The following is a 17,615-nucleotide window of genomic DNA, read 5'->3' as shown; positions in this document are numbered from 1 at the left end:
GGTTCGATTCCTACTCACGGCTGGCTATTTTTCCACCCACTTTTCTTTCTTATTCACATTCCATTTCTTCTAATAACTTCCCGTGCGCATTACTTGGCATTACTGTCTGTTAGATCTCATTATTATTGTGTAAAAAACATGAAAAAACCAGCCCTTAGGTACACACTGCTTTCCCTTAATCATTTATGAGGGTGTCGTACTGGCAGACTTGGTGTCATTAGGTTGTATACGAGGGACTATCAATCAGCTGCCCGCTAGTAACTAGTTCACGTGCTACAGGACGCCACATATGCGCATTAAAGAGTGTTTCATACTCGTCGCTTGGCTTATACATGGCGCTAACTGACACTCCTACTTCTAAATTCACATATAAACCCAAAAAAAGTGGATGGAGGGAAGGCCGCTGTGGTAGCTGAGTGGTTAGAGCATCGAACGCGTTATTTGAAGGTCGTAGGTTTGATTCCTGCTAACAGCTGGTTAGTTTTTCTCCCACTCTTCTTTCTTATTTACATTCCATTGGTTCTAATAACTTACACTGTACATTCGTTCGCATTACTGTCTGTTAGATCTCATTATATTGTGTCAAAAACACGGAAAAACGAGCCCTTAGGTATACACTTCTTTCCCTTATTCAATAACGAGTGTCACGTACTGCCAGACTTGGTGTCGTCAGGTTGTATACGAAGGACTATTACTGAGCTGCCCACTTGTAATAAGTTCACGTGCTACGTGACGCCACATATGCGCATAAAAGAGTGTTTCACACTCGTCGCTTGGCTTATAGAAGGCGCTGACTGACACTCCTACGTCTAAATTCACATATAAACCCAAAATAAAGTGGATGGAGGGAAGGTCGCTGTGGTAGCTCAGTGGTTAGAGCGTCGAACGCGTTATTCGAAGGTCGTAGGTTTGATTCCTACTCACGGCTGGCTATTTTTCCACCCACTTTTCTTTCTTATTTACATTCCATTGGTTCTAATAACTTTCTCTGTGCATTCCTTGGCATTACTGTCTGTTAGATCGCATTATTATTGTGTCAAAAACATGGAAAAACCAGCCCTTAGGTACACACTTCTTTCCCTTATTCATTAACGAGGGTCTCGTACTGGCGAACTTGGTGTCATTAGGTTGTATACGAGGGACTAATAATCAGCTGCCCTCTCGTAATAAGTTCACGTGCTACGTGACGCCACATATGCGCCTAAAGGTGTGTTTCACACTCGTCGCTTGGCTTATAGATGGCGCTGACTGACACTCCTATTTCTAAATTCACATATAAACCCAAAAAAAGTGGATGGAGGGAAGGTCGCTGTGGTAGCTCAGTGGTTAGAACATCGAACGCGTTATTCGAAGGCCTTAGGTTCGATTCCTACTCACGGCTGGCTTTTTTTCCACCCACTTTTCTTTTTTATTTACATTCCATTGGTTCTAATAACTTCCTCTGTGCATTCCTTGGCATTACTGTCTGTTAGATCTCATTATTATTGTGTCAAAAACACGGAAAAACGAGCCCTTAGGTGTACACTTCTTTCCCTTATTCATTAATGAGGGTCTCGTACTGGCAAACTTGGTGTCATTAGGTTGTATACGAGGGACTATCAATCAGCTGCCCGCTAGTAATTAGTTCACGTGCTACGGGAGGCGACATATGCGCATAAAAGAGTGTTTCACACTCGTCGCTTGGCCTATAGATGGCCCAAACTGACACTCCTACGTCTAAATTCACAAATAAACCCAAAAAAAGTGGATGGAGGGAAGGTCGCTGTGGTAGCTCAGTGGTTAGAGCATCGAACGCGTTTCCCAAGGCCTTAGGTTCGATTCCTACTGACGGCTGGCTATTTTTCCACCCACTTTTCTTTCTTATTTACAATCCATTGGTTCTAATAACTTACCCTGCGCATTCCTTGGCATTACTATCTGTTAGATCTCATTATTATTGCGTCAAAAACATGGAAAAACCAGCCCTTAGGTGCACACTTCTTTTCCTTATTCATTAACGAGGGTCTCGTACTGGCAGACTTGGTGTCATTAGGTGGTATACGAGGGACTATCAATCAGCTGCCCGCTAGTAATTAGTTCAGGTGCTACAGGACGCCACATATGCGCATAAAAGAGTGTTTCACACTCGTCGCTTGGCTTATAGATGGCGCTAACTGACACTCCTACTTCTAAATTCACATATAAACCCAAAAGAGTAGATGGAGGGAAGGCCGCTGTGGTAGCTGAGTGGTTAGAGCATGGAACGCGTTATTTGAAGGTCGTAGGTTTGATTCTTGCTCACAGCTGGTTATTTTTTCCCCACTCTTCTTTCTTATTTACATTCCATTGGTTCTAATAACTTACCCTGTACATTCCTTCGCATTACTGTCTGTTAGATCTCATTATATTGTGTCAAAAACACGGAAAAACGAGCCCTTAGGTATACACTTCTTTCCCTTATTCATTAACGAGGGTCTCGTACTGGCAGACTTGGTGTCATTAGGTTGTATACGAAGGACTATTACTGAGCTGCCCGCTCGTAATAAGTTCACGTGCTACGTGACGCCACATTGCGCATAAAAGAGTGTTTCACACTCGTCGCTTGGCTTATAGATGGCGCTGACTGACACTCCTACGTCTAAATTCACAAATAAACCCAAAAAAAGTGGATGGAGGGAAGGTCGCTGTGGTAGCTCAGTGGTTAGAGCATCGAACGCGTTATTCGAAGGTCGTAGATTCGATTCCTGCTCACAGCTGGTTATTTTTTTGCCCATTTTTCTTTCTTAATTCCATTCCATTGGTTCTAATCACTTCCCCTGTATATTCCTTGGCAATACTGTCTGTTAGATCTCAATATTATCGTGTCAAAAACACGGAAAAACGAGCCCTTAGGTATACACTTCTTTCCCTTATTCATTAACGAGGGTCTCGTACTGGCAGACTTGGTGTCATTAGGTGGTATACGAGGGACTATCAATCAGGTGCCCACTAGTAATTAGTTCACGTGCTATAGGACGCCACATATGCGCATAAAAGAGTGTTTCACACTCGTCGCTTGGCTTATAGATGGCGCTAACTGACACTCCTACTTCTAAATTCACATATAAACCCAAAAAAAGTGGATGGAGGGAAGGCCGCTGTGGTAGCTGAGTGGTTAGAGCATCGAACGCGTTATTTGAAGGTCGTAGGTTTGATTCCTGCTAACAGCTGGTTAGTTTTTCTCCCACTCTTCTTTCTTATTTACATTCCATTGGTTCTAATAACTTACCCTGTACATTCGTTCGCATTACTGTCTGTTAGATCTCATTATATTGTGTCAAAAACACGGAAAAACGAGCCCTTAGGTATACACTTCTTTCCCTTATTCATTAACGAAGGTCACGTACTGCCAGACTTGGTGTCATCAGGTTGTATACGAAGGACTATTACTGAGCTGCCCACTCGTAATAAGTTCACGTGCTACGTGACGCCACATATGCGCATAAAAGAGTGTTTCACACTCGTCGCTTGGCTTATAGATGGCGTTGACTGACACTCCTACTTCTAAATTCCTATATAAACCCAAAAAAGTGAATGGAGCGAAGGCTGCTGTGGTAGCTCAGTGGTTAGATTAACGAACGCGTTATTCGAAGGTCGTAGGTTCGATTTCTGCTCACGGCTGGCTATTTTTCCACCCACATTTCTTTCTTATTTCCATTCCATTGGTTCTAATAACTTACCCTGTACATTCTTTCGCATTACTGTCTGTTAGATCTCATTATATTGTGTCGAAAACATGGAAAAACGAGCCCTTAGGTTTACACTTCTTTCCCTTATTCATTAACGAGGGTCTCGTACTGGCAGACTTGGTGTCATTAGGTTGTATACGAGGGACTATTACTGAGCTGCCAGCTCGTAATAGGTTCACGTGCTACGTGACGCCAGATATGCGCCTAAAAGAGTGTTTCACACTCGTCGCTTGGCTTATAGATGGCGCTGGCAGACACTTCTACTTCTAAATTCCCATATAAACCCAAAAAAAATGAATGGAGCGAAGGCCGGTGTGGTAACTCAGTGGCTAGAGCTTCGAATGCGTTATTCGAAGGTCGTAGATTCGATTCCTGCTCACAGCTGGTTATTTTTTCGCCCACTTTTCTTTCTTATTTCCATTCCATTGGTTCTAATAACTTCCCCTGTATATTCCTTGGCAATGCTGTCTGTTAGATCTCAATATTATTTTGTCAAAAACACGGAAAAACGAGCCCTTAGGTGTACACTTCTTTCCCTTATTCAATAATGAGGGTCTCGTACTGGCAAACTTGGTGTCATTAGGTTGTATACGAGGGACTATTAATCAGCTGCCCTCTCGTAATAAGTTCACGTGCTACGTGACGCCACATATGCGCCAGAAAGTGTGTTTCACACTCGTCGCTTGGATTATAGATGGCGCTGACTGACACTCTTACGTCTAAATTCACATATAAACCCAAAATAAAGTGGATGGAGGGAAGGTCGCTGTAGTAGCTCAGTGGTTAGAGCATCAAACGCGTTAATCGAAGGCCCTAGGTTCGATTCCTACTCACGGCTGGCTATTTTTCCACCCACTCTTCTTTCTTATTTACAATCTATTGGTTCTAATAACTTCCCCTGTATATTCTTTGGCAATACTGTCTGTTAGATCTCATTATTATTGTGTCAAAAACACGGGAAAACGAGCCCTTAGGTATATACTTCTTTCCCTTAATCATTAACGAGAGTCTCGTACTGGCAGACTTGGTGTCATTAGGTTGTATACGAGGAACTATTATTCAGCTGCCCACTCGTAATAAATTCACGTGCTACGTGACGCCACATATGCGCATAAAAGAGTGTTTGACACTCGTCGCTTGGCTTATAGATGGCGCTGACTGACACTCCTACTTTTAAATTCCCATATAAACCCAAAAAAAGTGGATGGAGGGAAGGCCGATGTGGTAGCTCAGTGGTTAGAGCGTCGAACGCGTTATTCGAAGGTCGTAGGTTCGATTTCTGCTCACAGCTGGTTATTTTTTCTCCCGCTCTTCTTTCTTATTTACAATCCATTGGTTCTAATAACTTCCCCTGTACATTCCTTGGCATTACTGTCTGTTAGATCTCATTATTATTGTGTCAAAAACACGGAAACACGACTCTTAGGTATACACTTCTTTCCTTTATTCATTAACAAGGGTCTCGTACTGGCAGACTTGGTGTCATTAGGTTGTATACCAGGGACTATTAATCAGCTGCCCTCTCGTAATAAGTTCACGTGCTACGTGACGCCACATATGCGTCTAAAGGTGTGTTTCACACTCGTCGCTTGGCTTATAGATGGCGCTGACTGACACTCCTACTTCTAAATTCACATATAAACCCAAAAAAAAGTGGATGGAGGGAAGGTCGCTGTGGTAGCTCAGTGGTTAGAACATCGAACGCGTTATTCGAAGGCCTTAGGTTCGATTTCTACTCACGGCTGGCTATTTTTCCACCCACTTTTTTGTCCTATTTACATTCCATTGGTTCTAATAACTTCCTCTGTGCATTCTTTGGCATTACTGTATGTTAGATCTCATTATTATATTGTCGAAAACATGGAAAAACCAGCCCTTAGGTACACACTTCTTTCCCTTATTCATTAACGAGGGTGTCGTACTGGCAGACTTGGTGTCATTAGGTTGTATACGAGGGACTATCAATCAGCTGCCCGCTAGTAATTAGTTCACGTGCTACGGGAGGCCACATATGCGCATAAAAGAGTGTTTCACACTCGTCGCTTGGCCTATAGATGGCGCTAACTGACACTCCTACGTCTAAATTCACAAATAAACCCAAAAAAAGTGGATGGAGGGAAGGTCGCTGTGGTAGCTCAGTGGTTAGAGCATCGAACGCGTTATTCGAAGGTCGTAGATTCGATTCCTGCTCACAGCTGGTTATTTTTTTGCCCATTTTTCTTTCTTAATTCCATTCCATTGGTTCTAATCACTTCCCCTGTATATTCCTTGGCAATACTGTCTGTTAGATCTCAATATTATCGTGTCAAAAACACGGAAAAACGAGCCCTTAGGTATACACTTCTTTCCCTTATTCATTAACGAGGGTCTCGTACTGGCAGACTTGGTGTCATTAGGTGGTATACGAGGGACTATCAATCAGGTGCCCACTAGTAATTAGTTCACGTGCTATAGGACGCCACATATGCGCATAAAAGAGTGTTTCACACTCGTCGCTTGGCTTATAGATGGCGCTAACTGACACTCCTACTTCTAAATTCACATATAAACCCAAAAAAAGTGGATGGAGGGAAGGCCGCTGTGGTAGCTGAGTGGTTAGAGCATCGACCGCGTTATTTGAAGGTCGTAGGTTTGATTCTTGCTCACAGCTGGGTATTTTTTCTCCCACTCTTCTTTCTTATTTACATTCCATTGGTTCTAATAACTTACCCTGTACATTCCTTCGCATTACTGTCTGTTAGATCTCATTATTTTGTGTCGAAAACACGGAAAAACGAGCCCTTAGGTTTACACTTCTTTCCCTTATTCATTAACGAGGGTCTCGTACTGGCAGACTTGGTGTCATTAGGTTGTATACGAGGGACTATTACTGAGCTGCCCACTCGTAATAAGTTCACGTGCTATGTGACGCCACATATGCGCATGAAAAAGTGTTTCACACTCGTCGCTTGGCTTATAGATGGCGCTGGCTGACACTCCTACTTCTAAATTCCCATATAAACCCAAAAAAGTGAATGGAGCGAAGGCTGCTGTAGTAGCTAAGTGGTTAGATCATCGAACGCGTTATTCGAAGGTCGTAGGTTCGATTCCTGCTCACGGCTGGCTGTTTTTCCACCCACTTTTCTTTCTTATTTACATTCCATTGGTTCTAATAACTTCCCTGTACATTCCTTGGCATTACTTTCTGTTAGATCTCATTAATATTGCGTCAAAAACACGGAAAAACGAGCCCTTAGGTATACAGTTCTTTCTCTTATTCATTAACGAGAGTCTCGTACTGGCAGACTTGGTGTCATTAGGTTGTATACGAGGGACTAGTAATCATCTGCCCGCTTGTAATAAGTTCACGTGCTACGTGACGCCACATATGCGCATAAAAAAGTGTTTCACACTCGTCGCTTGGATTTTAGATGGCGCTGACTGACAATCCTACTTCTAAATTCCCATATAAACCCAAAAAAAGTGAAAGGAGCGAAGGCTGCTGTAGTAGCTCAGTGGTTAGATCATCAAACGCGTTATTCGAAGGTCGTAGGTTCGGTTCCTGCTCACGGCTGGCTGTTTTTCCACCCACTTTTCTTTCTTATTTACATTCTATTGGTTCTAATTACTTCCTCTGTACATTCCTTGGCATTACTTTCTGTTAGATCTCATTATTATTGTGTCAAAAACACGGAAAAACGAGCCCTTAGGTATACACTTCTTTCCCTTATTCATTAACGAGGGTCTCGTACTGGCAGACTTGGTGTCATTAGGTGGTATACGAGGGACTATCAATCAGGTGCCCACTAGTAATTAGTTCACGTGCTATAGGACGCCACATATGCGCATAAAAGAGTGTTTCACACTCGTCGCTTGGCTTATAGATGGCGCTAACTGACACTCCTACTTCTAAATTCACATATAAACCCAAAAAAAGTGGATGGAGGGAAGGCCGCTGTGGTAGCTGAGTGGTTAGAGCATCGACCGCGTTATTTGAAGGTCGTAGGTTTGATTCTTGCTCACAGCTGGGTATTTTTTCTCCCACTCTTCTTTCTTATTTACATTCCATTGGTTCTAATAACTTACCCTGTACATTCCTTCGCATTACTGTCTGTTAGATCTCATTATTTTGTGTCGAAAACACGGAAAAACGAGCCCTTAGGTTTACACTTCTTTCCCTTATTCATTAACGAGGGTCTCGTACTGGCAGACTTGGTGTCATTAGGTTGTATACGAGGGACTATTACTGAGCTGCCCACTCGTAATAAGTTCACGTGCTATGTGACGCCACATATGCGCATGAAAAAGTGTTTCACACTCGTCGCTTGGCTTATAGATGGCGCTGGCTGACACTCCTACTTCTAAATTCCCATATAAACCCAAAAAAGTGAATGGAGCGAAGGCTGCTGTAGTAGCTAAGTGGTTAGATCATCGAACGCGTTATTCGAAGGTCGTAGGTTCGATTCCTGCTCACGGCTGGCTGTTTTTCCACCCACTTTTCTTTCTTATTTACATTCCATTGGTTCTAATAACTTCCCTGTACATTCCTTGGCATTACTTTCTGTTAGATCTCATTAATATTGCGTCAAAAACACGGAAAAACGAGCCCTTAGGTATACAGTTCTTTCTCTTATTCATTAACGAGAGTCTCGTACTGGCAGACTTGGTGTCATTAGGTTGTATACGAGGGACTAGTAATCATCTGCCCGCTTGTAATAAGTTCACGTGCTACGTGACGCCACATATGCGCATAAAAAAGTGTTTCACACTCGTCGCTTGGATTTTAGATGGCGCTGACTGACAATCCTACTTCTAAATTCCCATATAAACCCAAAAAAAGTGAAAGGAGCGAAGGCTGCTGTAGTAGCTCAGTGGTTAGATCATCAAACGCGTTATTCGAAGGTCGTAGGTTCGGTTCCTGCTCACGGCTGGCTGTTTTTCCACCCACTTTTCTTTCTTATTTACATTCTATTGGTTCTAATTACTTCCTCTGTACATTCCTTGGCATTACTTTCTGTTAGATCTCATTATTATTGTGTCAAAAACACGGAAAAACGAGCCCTTAGGTATACACTTCTTTCCCTTATTCATTAACGAGAGTCTCGTACTGGCATACTTGGTGTCATTAGGTTGTATACGAGGGACTATTAATCATCTGCCCGCTCGTAATAAGTTCACGTGCTACGTGACGCCACATATGCGCATAAAAGAGTGTTTCACACTCGTCGCTTGGCTTATAGATGGCGCTGACTGACACTCCTACTGCAAATTCCCATATAAACCCAAAAAAAACTGAATGGAGCGAAGGCCGGTGTGGTAGCTCAGTGGCTAGAGCTTCGAACGCGTTATTCGAAGGTCGTAGATTCGATTCCTGCTCACAGCTGGTTATTTTTTCGCCCACTTTTCTTTCTTATTTCCATTCCATTGGTTCAAATAACTTCCCCTGTATATTCCTTCGCAATACTGTCTGTTAGATCTCAATATTATTGTGTCAAAAACACGGAAAAACGAGTCCTTAGGAATACACTTCTTTCCCTTATTCATTAACGAGAGTCTCGTATTGGCAGACCTGTTGCCTTTAGGTTGTATACGAGGGACTATTAATCATCTGCCCGCTCTTAATAAGTTCACGTGCTACGTGACGCCCCATATGCGCCTAAAAGTGTGTTTCACACTCGTCGCATGGTTCATAGAGGGCGCTGACTGACACTCCTACTTCTAAATTCACATATAAACCCAAAAAAAGTGGATGGAGGGAAGGTCGCTGTGGTAGCTCAGTGGTTAGAGCATCGAACGCGTTATTCGAAGGCCTTAGGTTCGATTTCTACTCATGGCTGGTTAATTTTTCTCCCACTCTTCTTTCTTATTTACATTCCATTGGTTCTAATAACTTACCCTGTACATTCCTTCGCATTACTGTCTGTTAGATCTCATTATATTGTGTCAAAAACACGGAAAAACGAGTCCTTAGGTATACACTTCTTTTTCTTACTCATTAACGAGGGTCTCGTACTGGCAGACTTGGTGTCATTAGGTTGTATACGAGGGACTATTACTGAGCTGCCCGCTCAAAATAAGTTCACGTGCTACGTGACGCCACATATGCGCATAAAAGAGTGTTTCACACTCGTCGCTTGGCTTATAGATGGCCCTAACTGACACTCCTACGTCTAAATTCACAAATAAACCCACAAAAAGTGGATGGAGGGAAGGTCGCTGTGGTAGCTCAGTGGTTAGAGCATCGAACGCGTTTCCCAAGGCCTTAGGTTCGATTTCTACTGACGGCTGGCTATTTTTCCACCCACTTTTCTTTCTTACTTACATTCCATTGGTTCTAATACCTTACCCTGTGCATTCCTTGGCATTACTGTCTGTTAAATCTCATTATTATTGGGTCAAAAACATGGAAAAACCAGCCCTTAGGTGCACACTTCTTTCCCTTATTCATTAACGATGGTCTCGTACTGGCAGACTTGGTGTCATTAGGTGGTATACGAGGGACTATCAATCAGCTGCCCGCTAGTAATTAGTTCAGGTGCTACAGGGCGCCACATATGCGCATAAAAGAGTGTTTCACACTCGTCGCTTGGCTTATAGATGGCGCTAACTGACACTCCTACTTCTAAATTCACATATAAACCCACAAAAAGTAGATGGAGGGAAGGCCGCTGTGGTAGCTGAGTGGTTAGAGCATCGAACGCGTTCTTTGAAGGTCGTAGGTTTGATTCTTGCTCACAGCTAGTTATTTTTTCTCCCACTCTTCTTTCTTATTTACATTCCATTGGTTCTAATAACTTACGCTGTACATTCCTTCGCATTACTGTCTGTTAGATCTCATTATATTGTGTCAAAAACACGGAAAAATGAGCCCTTAGGTATACACTTCTTTCCCTTATTCATTAACGAGGGTCTCGTACTGGCAGACTTGGTGTCATTAGGTTGTATACGAGGGACTATTACCGAGCTGCCCGCTCGTAATAAGTTCAAGTGCTACGTGACGCCACATATGCGCATAAAAGAGTGTTTCACACTCGTCGCTTGGCTTATAGATGGCGCTGACTGACACTCCTACTTCTAAATTCCCATATAAACCCAAAAAAAGTGAATGGAGCGAAGGCTGCTGTGGTAGCTCAGTGGTTAGATCATCAAACGCGTTATTCGAAGGTCGTAGGTTCGATTCCTACTCACGGCTGGCTATTTTTTCACCCAATCTTCTTTCTTATATACATTCTATTGGTTCTAATAACTTCCCTTGTATATTCCTTGGCAATACTGTCTGTTAGTTCTCATTATTATTGTGTCAAAAACACGGGAAAACGAGCCCTTAGGTATACACTTCTTTCCCTTATTCATTAACGAGAGTCTCGTACTGCCAGACTTGGTGTCATTAGGTTGTACACGAGGGGCTATTAATCAGCTGCCCACTCGTAATAAGTTCACGTGCTACGTGACGCCACATATGCGCATAAAAGAGTGTTTCACGCTCGTCGCTTGGCTTATAGACGGCGCTGACTGACACTCCTACTTCTAAATTCCCATATAAACCCAAAAAAAGTGGATGGTGGGAAGGTCGATGTGGTAGCTCAGTGGTTAGAGCGTCGAACGCGTTATTCGAAGGTCGTAGGTTCGATTCCTGCTCACAGCTGGTTATTTTTTCTCCCACTCTTCTTTCTTATTTACATTCTATTGGTTCTAATTACTTCCTCTGTACATTCCTTGGCATTACTTTCTGTTAGATCTCATTATTATTGTGTCAAAAACACGGAAAAACGAGCCCTTAGGTATACACTTCTTTCCCTTATTCATTAACGAGGGTCTCGTACTGGCAGACTTGGTGTCATTAGGTGGTATACGAGGGACTATCAATCAGGTGCCCACTAGTAATTAGTTCACGTGCTATAGGACGCCACATATGCGCATAAAAGAGTGTTTCACACTCGTCGCTTGGCTTATAGATGGCGCTAACTGACACTCCTACTTCTAAATTCACATATAAACCCAAAAAAAGTGGATGGAGGGAAGGCCGCTGTGGTAGCTGAGTGGTTAGAGCATCGACCGCGTTATTTGAAGGTCGTAGGTTTGATTCTTGCTCACAGCTGGGTATTTTTTCACCCACTCTTCTTTCTTATTTACATTCCATTGGTTCTAATAACTTACCCTGTACATTCCTTCGCATTACTGTCTGTTAGATCTCATTATTTTGTGTCGAAAACACGGAAAAACGAGCCCTTAGGTTTACACTTCTTTCCCTTATTCATTAACGAGGGTCTCGTACTGGCAGACTTGGTGTCATTAGGTTGTATACGAGGGACTATTACTGAGCTGCCCACTCGTAATAAGTTCACGTGCTATGTGACGCCACATATGCGCATGAAAAAGTGTTTCACACTCGTCGCTTGGCTTATAGATGGCGCTGGCTGACACTCCTACTTCTAAATTCCCATATAAACCCAAAAAAGTGAATGGAGCGAAGGCTGCTGTAGTAGCTAAGTGGTTAGATCATCGAACGCGTTATTCGAAGGTCGTAGGTTCGATTCCTGCTCACGGCTGGCTGTTTTTCCACCCACTTTTCTTTCTTATTTACATTCCATTGGTTCTAATAACTTCCCTGTACATTCCTTGGCATTACTTTCTGTTAGATCTCATTAATATTGCGTCAAAAACACGGAAAAACGAGCCCTTAGGTATACAGTTCTTTCTCTTATTCATTAACGAGAGTCTCGTACTGGCAGACTTGGTGTCATTAGGTTGTATACGAGGGACTAGTAATCATCTGCCCGCTTGTAATAAGTTCACGTGCTACGTGACGCCACATATGCGCATAAAAAAGTGTTTCACACTCGTCGCTTGGATTTTAGATGGCGCTGACTGACAATCCTACTTCTAAATTCCCATATAAACCCAAAAAAAGTGAAAGGAGCGAAGGCTGCTGTAGTAGCTCAGTGGTTAGATCATCAAACGCGTTATTCGAAGGTCGTAGGTTCGGTTCCTGCTCACGGCTGGCTGTTTTTCCACCCACTTTTCTTTCTTATTTACATTCTATTGGTTCTAATTACTTCCTCTGTACATTCCTTGGCATTAATTTCTGTTAGATCTCATTATTATTGTGTCAAAAACACGGAAAAACGAGCCCTTAGGTATACACTTCTTTCCCTTATTCATTAACGAGAGTCTCGTACTGGCATACTTGGTGTCATTAGGTTGTATACGAGGGACTATTAATCATCTGCCCGCTCGTAATAAGTTCACGTGCTACGTGACGCCACATATGCGCATAAAAGAGTGTTTCACACTCGTCGCTTGGCTTATAGATGGCGCTGACTGACACTCCTACTGCTAAATTCCCATATAAACCCAAAAGAAACTGAATGGAGCGAAGGCCGGTGTGGTAGCTCAGTGGCTAGAGCTTCGAACGCGTTATTCGAAGGTCGTAGATTCGATTCCTGCTCACAGCTGGTTATTTTTTCGCCCACTTTTCTTTCTTATTTCCATTCCATTGGTTCAAATAACTTCCCCTGTATATTCCTTCGCAATACTGTCTGTTAGATCTCAATATTATTGTGTCAAAAACACGGAAAAACGAGTCCTTAGGAATACACTTCTTTCCCTTATTCATTAACGAGAGTCTCGTATTGGCAGACCTGTTGCCTTTAGGTTGTATACGAGGGACTATTAATCATCTGCCCGCTCTTAATAAGTTCACGTGCTACGTGACGCCCCATATGCGCCTAAAAGTGTGTTTCACACTCGTCGCATGGTTCATAGAGGGCGCTGACTGACACTCCTACTTCTAAATTCACATATAAACCCAAAAAAAGTGGATGGAGGGAAGGTCGCTGTGGTAGCTCAGTGGTTAGAGCATCGAACGCGTTATTCGAAGGCCTTAGGTTCGATTTCTACTCATGGCTGGTTAATTTTTCTCCCACTCTTCTTTCTTATTTACATTCCATTGGTTCTAATAACTTACCCTGTACATTCCTTCGCATTACTGTCTGTTAGATCTCATTATATTGTGTCAAAAACACGGAAAAACGAGTCCTTAGGTATACACTTCTTTTTCTTACTCATTAACGAGGGTCTCGTACTGGCAGACTTGGTGTCATTAGGTTGTATACGAGGGACTATTACTGAGCTGCCCGCTCAAAATAAGTTCACGTGCTACGTGACGCCACATATGCGCATAAAAGAGTGTTTCACACTCGTCGCTTGGCTTATAGATGGCCCTAACTGACACTCCTACGTCTAAATTCACAAATAAACCCACAAAAAGTGGATGGAGGGAAGGTCGCTGTGGTAGCTCAGTGGTTAGAGCATCGAACGCGTTTCCCAAGGCCTTAGGTTCGATTTCTACTGACGGCTGGCTATTTTTCCACCCACTTTTCTTTCTTACTTACATTCCATTGGTTCTAATACCTTACCCTGTGCATTCCTTGGCATTACTGTCTGTTAGATCTCATTATTATTGGGTCAAAAACATGGAAAAACCAGCCCTTAGGTGCACACTTCTTTCCCTTATTCATTAACGATGGTCTCGTACTGGCAGACTTGGTGTCATTAGGTGGTATACGAGGGACTATCAATCAGCTGCCCGCTAGTAATTAGTTCAGGTGCTACAGGGCGCCACATATGCGCATAAAAGAGTGTTTCACACTCGTCGCTTGGCTTATAGATGGCGCTAACTGACACTCCTACTTCTAAATTCACATATAAACCCACAAAAAGTAGATGGAGGGAAGGCCGCTGTGGTAGCTGAGTGGTTAGAGCATCGAACGCGTTCTTTGAAGGTCGTAGGTTTGATTCTTGCTCACAGCTAGTTATTTTTTCTCCCACTCTTCTTTCTTATTTACATTCCATTGGTTCTAATAACTTACGCTGTACATTCCTTCGCATTACTGTCTGTTAGATCTCATTATATTGTGTCAAAAACACGGAAAAATGAGCCCTTAGGTATACACTTCTTTCCCTTATTCATTAACGAGGGTCTCGTACTGGCAGACTTGGTGTCATTAGGTTGTATACGAGGGACTATTACCGAGCTGCCCGCTCGTAATAAGTTCAAGTGCTACGTGACGCCACATATGCGCATAAAAGAGTGTTTCACACTCGTCGCTTGGCTTATAGATGGCGCTGACTGACACTCCTACTTCTAAATTCCCATATAAACCCAAAAAAAGTGAATGGAGCGAAGGCTGCTGTGGTAGCTCAGTGGTTAGATCATCAAACGCGTTATTCGAAGGTCGTAGGTTCGATTCCTACTCACGGCTGGCTATTTTTTCACCCAATCTTCTTTCTTATATACATTCTATTGGTTCTAATAACTTCCCTTGTATATTCCTTGGCAATACTGTCTGTTAGTTCTCATTATTATTGTGTCAAAAACACGGGAAAACGAGCCCTTAGGTATACACTTCTTTCCCTTATTCATTAACGAGAGTCTCGTACTGCCAGACTTGGTGTCATTAGGTTGTACACGAGGGGCTATTAATCAGCTGCCCACTCGTAATAAGTTCACGTGCTACGCGACGCCACATATGCGCATAAAAGAGTGTTTCACGCTCGTCGCTTGGCTTATAGACGGCGCTGACTGACACTCCTACTTCTAAATTCCCATATAAACCCAAAAAAAGTGGATGGTGGGAAGGTCGATGTGGTAGCTCAGTGGTTAGAGCGTCGAACGCGTTATTCGAAGGTCGTAGGTTCGATTCCTGCTCACAGCTGGTTATTTTTTCTCCCACTCTTCTTTCTTATTTACAATGCATTGGTTTTTATAACTTTCCTGTACATTCCTTGGCATTACTGTCTGTTAGATCTCATTAATATTGTGTCAAAAACACGGAAACACAAGCCCTTAGGTATACACTTCTTTCCCTTATTCATTAACGAGGGTCTCGTACTGGCAAACTTGGTGTCATTAGGTTGTATACGAGGGACTATTAATCATCTGCCCTCTGGTAATAAGTTAACGTGCTACGTGACGCTACATATGCGCCTAAAAGGGTGTTTCACACTCGTTGCTTGGCTTATAGATGGCGCTGACTGACACTCCTACGTCTAAATTCACATATAAACCTAATAAAAAGTGGATGGAGGGAAGGTCGCTGTGGTAGCTCAGTGGTTAGAGCATCGAACGCGTTTCCCAAGGCCATAGGTTCGATTCCTACTCACGGCTGGCTATTTTTCCACCCACTTTTCTTTCTTATTTACATTCCATTTCTTCTAATAACTTCCCCTGCGCATTCTTTGGCATTACTGTCTGTTAGATCTCATTAATATTGTGTCAAAAACATGGAAAAACCAGCCCTTAGGTACACACTGCTTTCCCTTAATTATTTACGAGGGTGTCGTACTGGCAGACTTGGTGTCATTAGGTTGTATATGAGGGACTATCAATCAGCTGCCCGCTAGTAACTAGTTCACGTGCTACAGGACGCCACATATGCGCATAAAAGAGTGTTTCATACTCATCGCTTGGCTTATACATGGCGCTAACTGACACTCCTACTTCTAAATTCACATATAAACCCAAAAAAAGTGGATGGAGGGAAGGCCGCTGTGGTAGCTGAGTGGTTAGAGCATCGAACGCGTTATTTGAAGGTCGTAGGTTTGATTCCTGCTAACAGCTGGTTAGTTTTTCTCCCACTCTTCTTTCTTATTTACATTCCATTGGTTCTAATAACTTACCCTGTACATTCGTTCGCATTACTGTCTGTTAGATCTCATTATATTGTGTCAAAAACACGGAAAAACGAGCCCTTAGGTATACCATTCTTTCCCTTATTCTTTAAAAAGGGTCACGTACTGCCAGACTTGGTGTCATCAGGTTGTATACGAAGGACTATTACTGAGCTGCCCGCTCGTAATAAGTTCACGTGCTATGTGACGCCACATATGCGCATAAAAGAGTGTTTCACACTCGTCACTTGGCTTTAGATGGCGCTGACTGACACTCCTACTTCTAAATTCTCATATAAACCCAAAAAAGTGAATGGAGCGAAGGCTGCTGTGGTAGCTCAGTGGTTAGATCAACGAACGCGTTACTTGAAGGTCGTAGGTTCGATTTCTGCTCACGGCTGGCTATTTTTCCACCCACATTTCTTTCTCATTTACATTCCATTGGTTCTAATAACTTCCCCTGTGCATTCCTTGGCATTACTGTCTGTTAGATCTCATTATATTGTGTCAAAAACATGGAAAAACCAGCCCTTAGGTATACACTTCTTTCCCTTATTCATTAACGAGTGTCTCGTACTGGCAGACTTGGTGTCATTAGGTGGTATACGATGGACTATCAATCAGGTGCCCGCTAGTAATTAGTTCACGTGCTATAGGACGCCACATATGCGCATAAAAGAGTGTTTCACACTCGTCGCTTGGCCTATAGATGGCGCTAACTGACACTCCTACTTCTAAATTCACATATAAACCCCAAAAAAGTGGATGGAGGGAAGGCCGCTGTGGTAGCTGAGTGGTTAGAGCATCGACCGCGTTATTTGAAGGTCGTAGGTTTGATTCTTGCTCACAGCTGGTTATTTTTTCTCCCACTCTTCTTTCTTATTTACATTCCATTGGTTCTAATAACTTACCCTCTACATTCCTTCGCATTACTGTCTGTTAGATCTCATTATTATATTGTCAAAAACATGGAAAAACCAGCCCTTAGGTACACACTTCTTTCTCTTATTCATTAACGAGGGTGTCGTACTGGCAGACTTGGTGTCATTAGGTTGTATACGAGGGACTATCAATCAGCTGCCCGCTAGTAATTAGTTCACGTGCTACGGGAGGCCACATATGCGCAAAAAAAAGTGTTTCACACTCGTCGCTTGGCCTATAGATGGCGCTAACTGACACTCCTACGTCTAAATTCACAAATAAACCCAAAAAAAAGTGGATGGAGGGAAGGTCGCTGTGGTAGCTCAGTGGTTAGAG

Source organism: Rhipicephalus microplus, chromosome X (assembly GCF_043290135.1).
Source record: "Rhipicephalus microplus isolate Deutch F79 chromosome X, USDA_Rmic, whole genome shotgun sequence".
NCBI classification, from domain to species: Eukaryota; Metazoa; Arthropoda; class Arachnida; order Ixodida; family Ixodidae; genus Rhipicephalus; species Rhipicephalus microplus.
Note: the sequence above shows the minus strand (reverse complement) of the source record.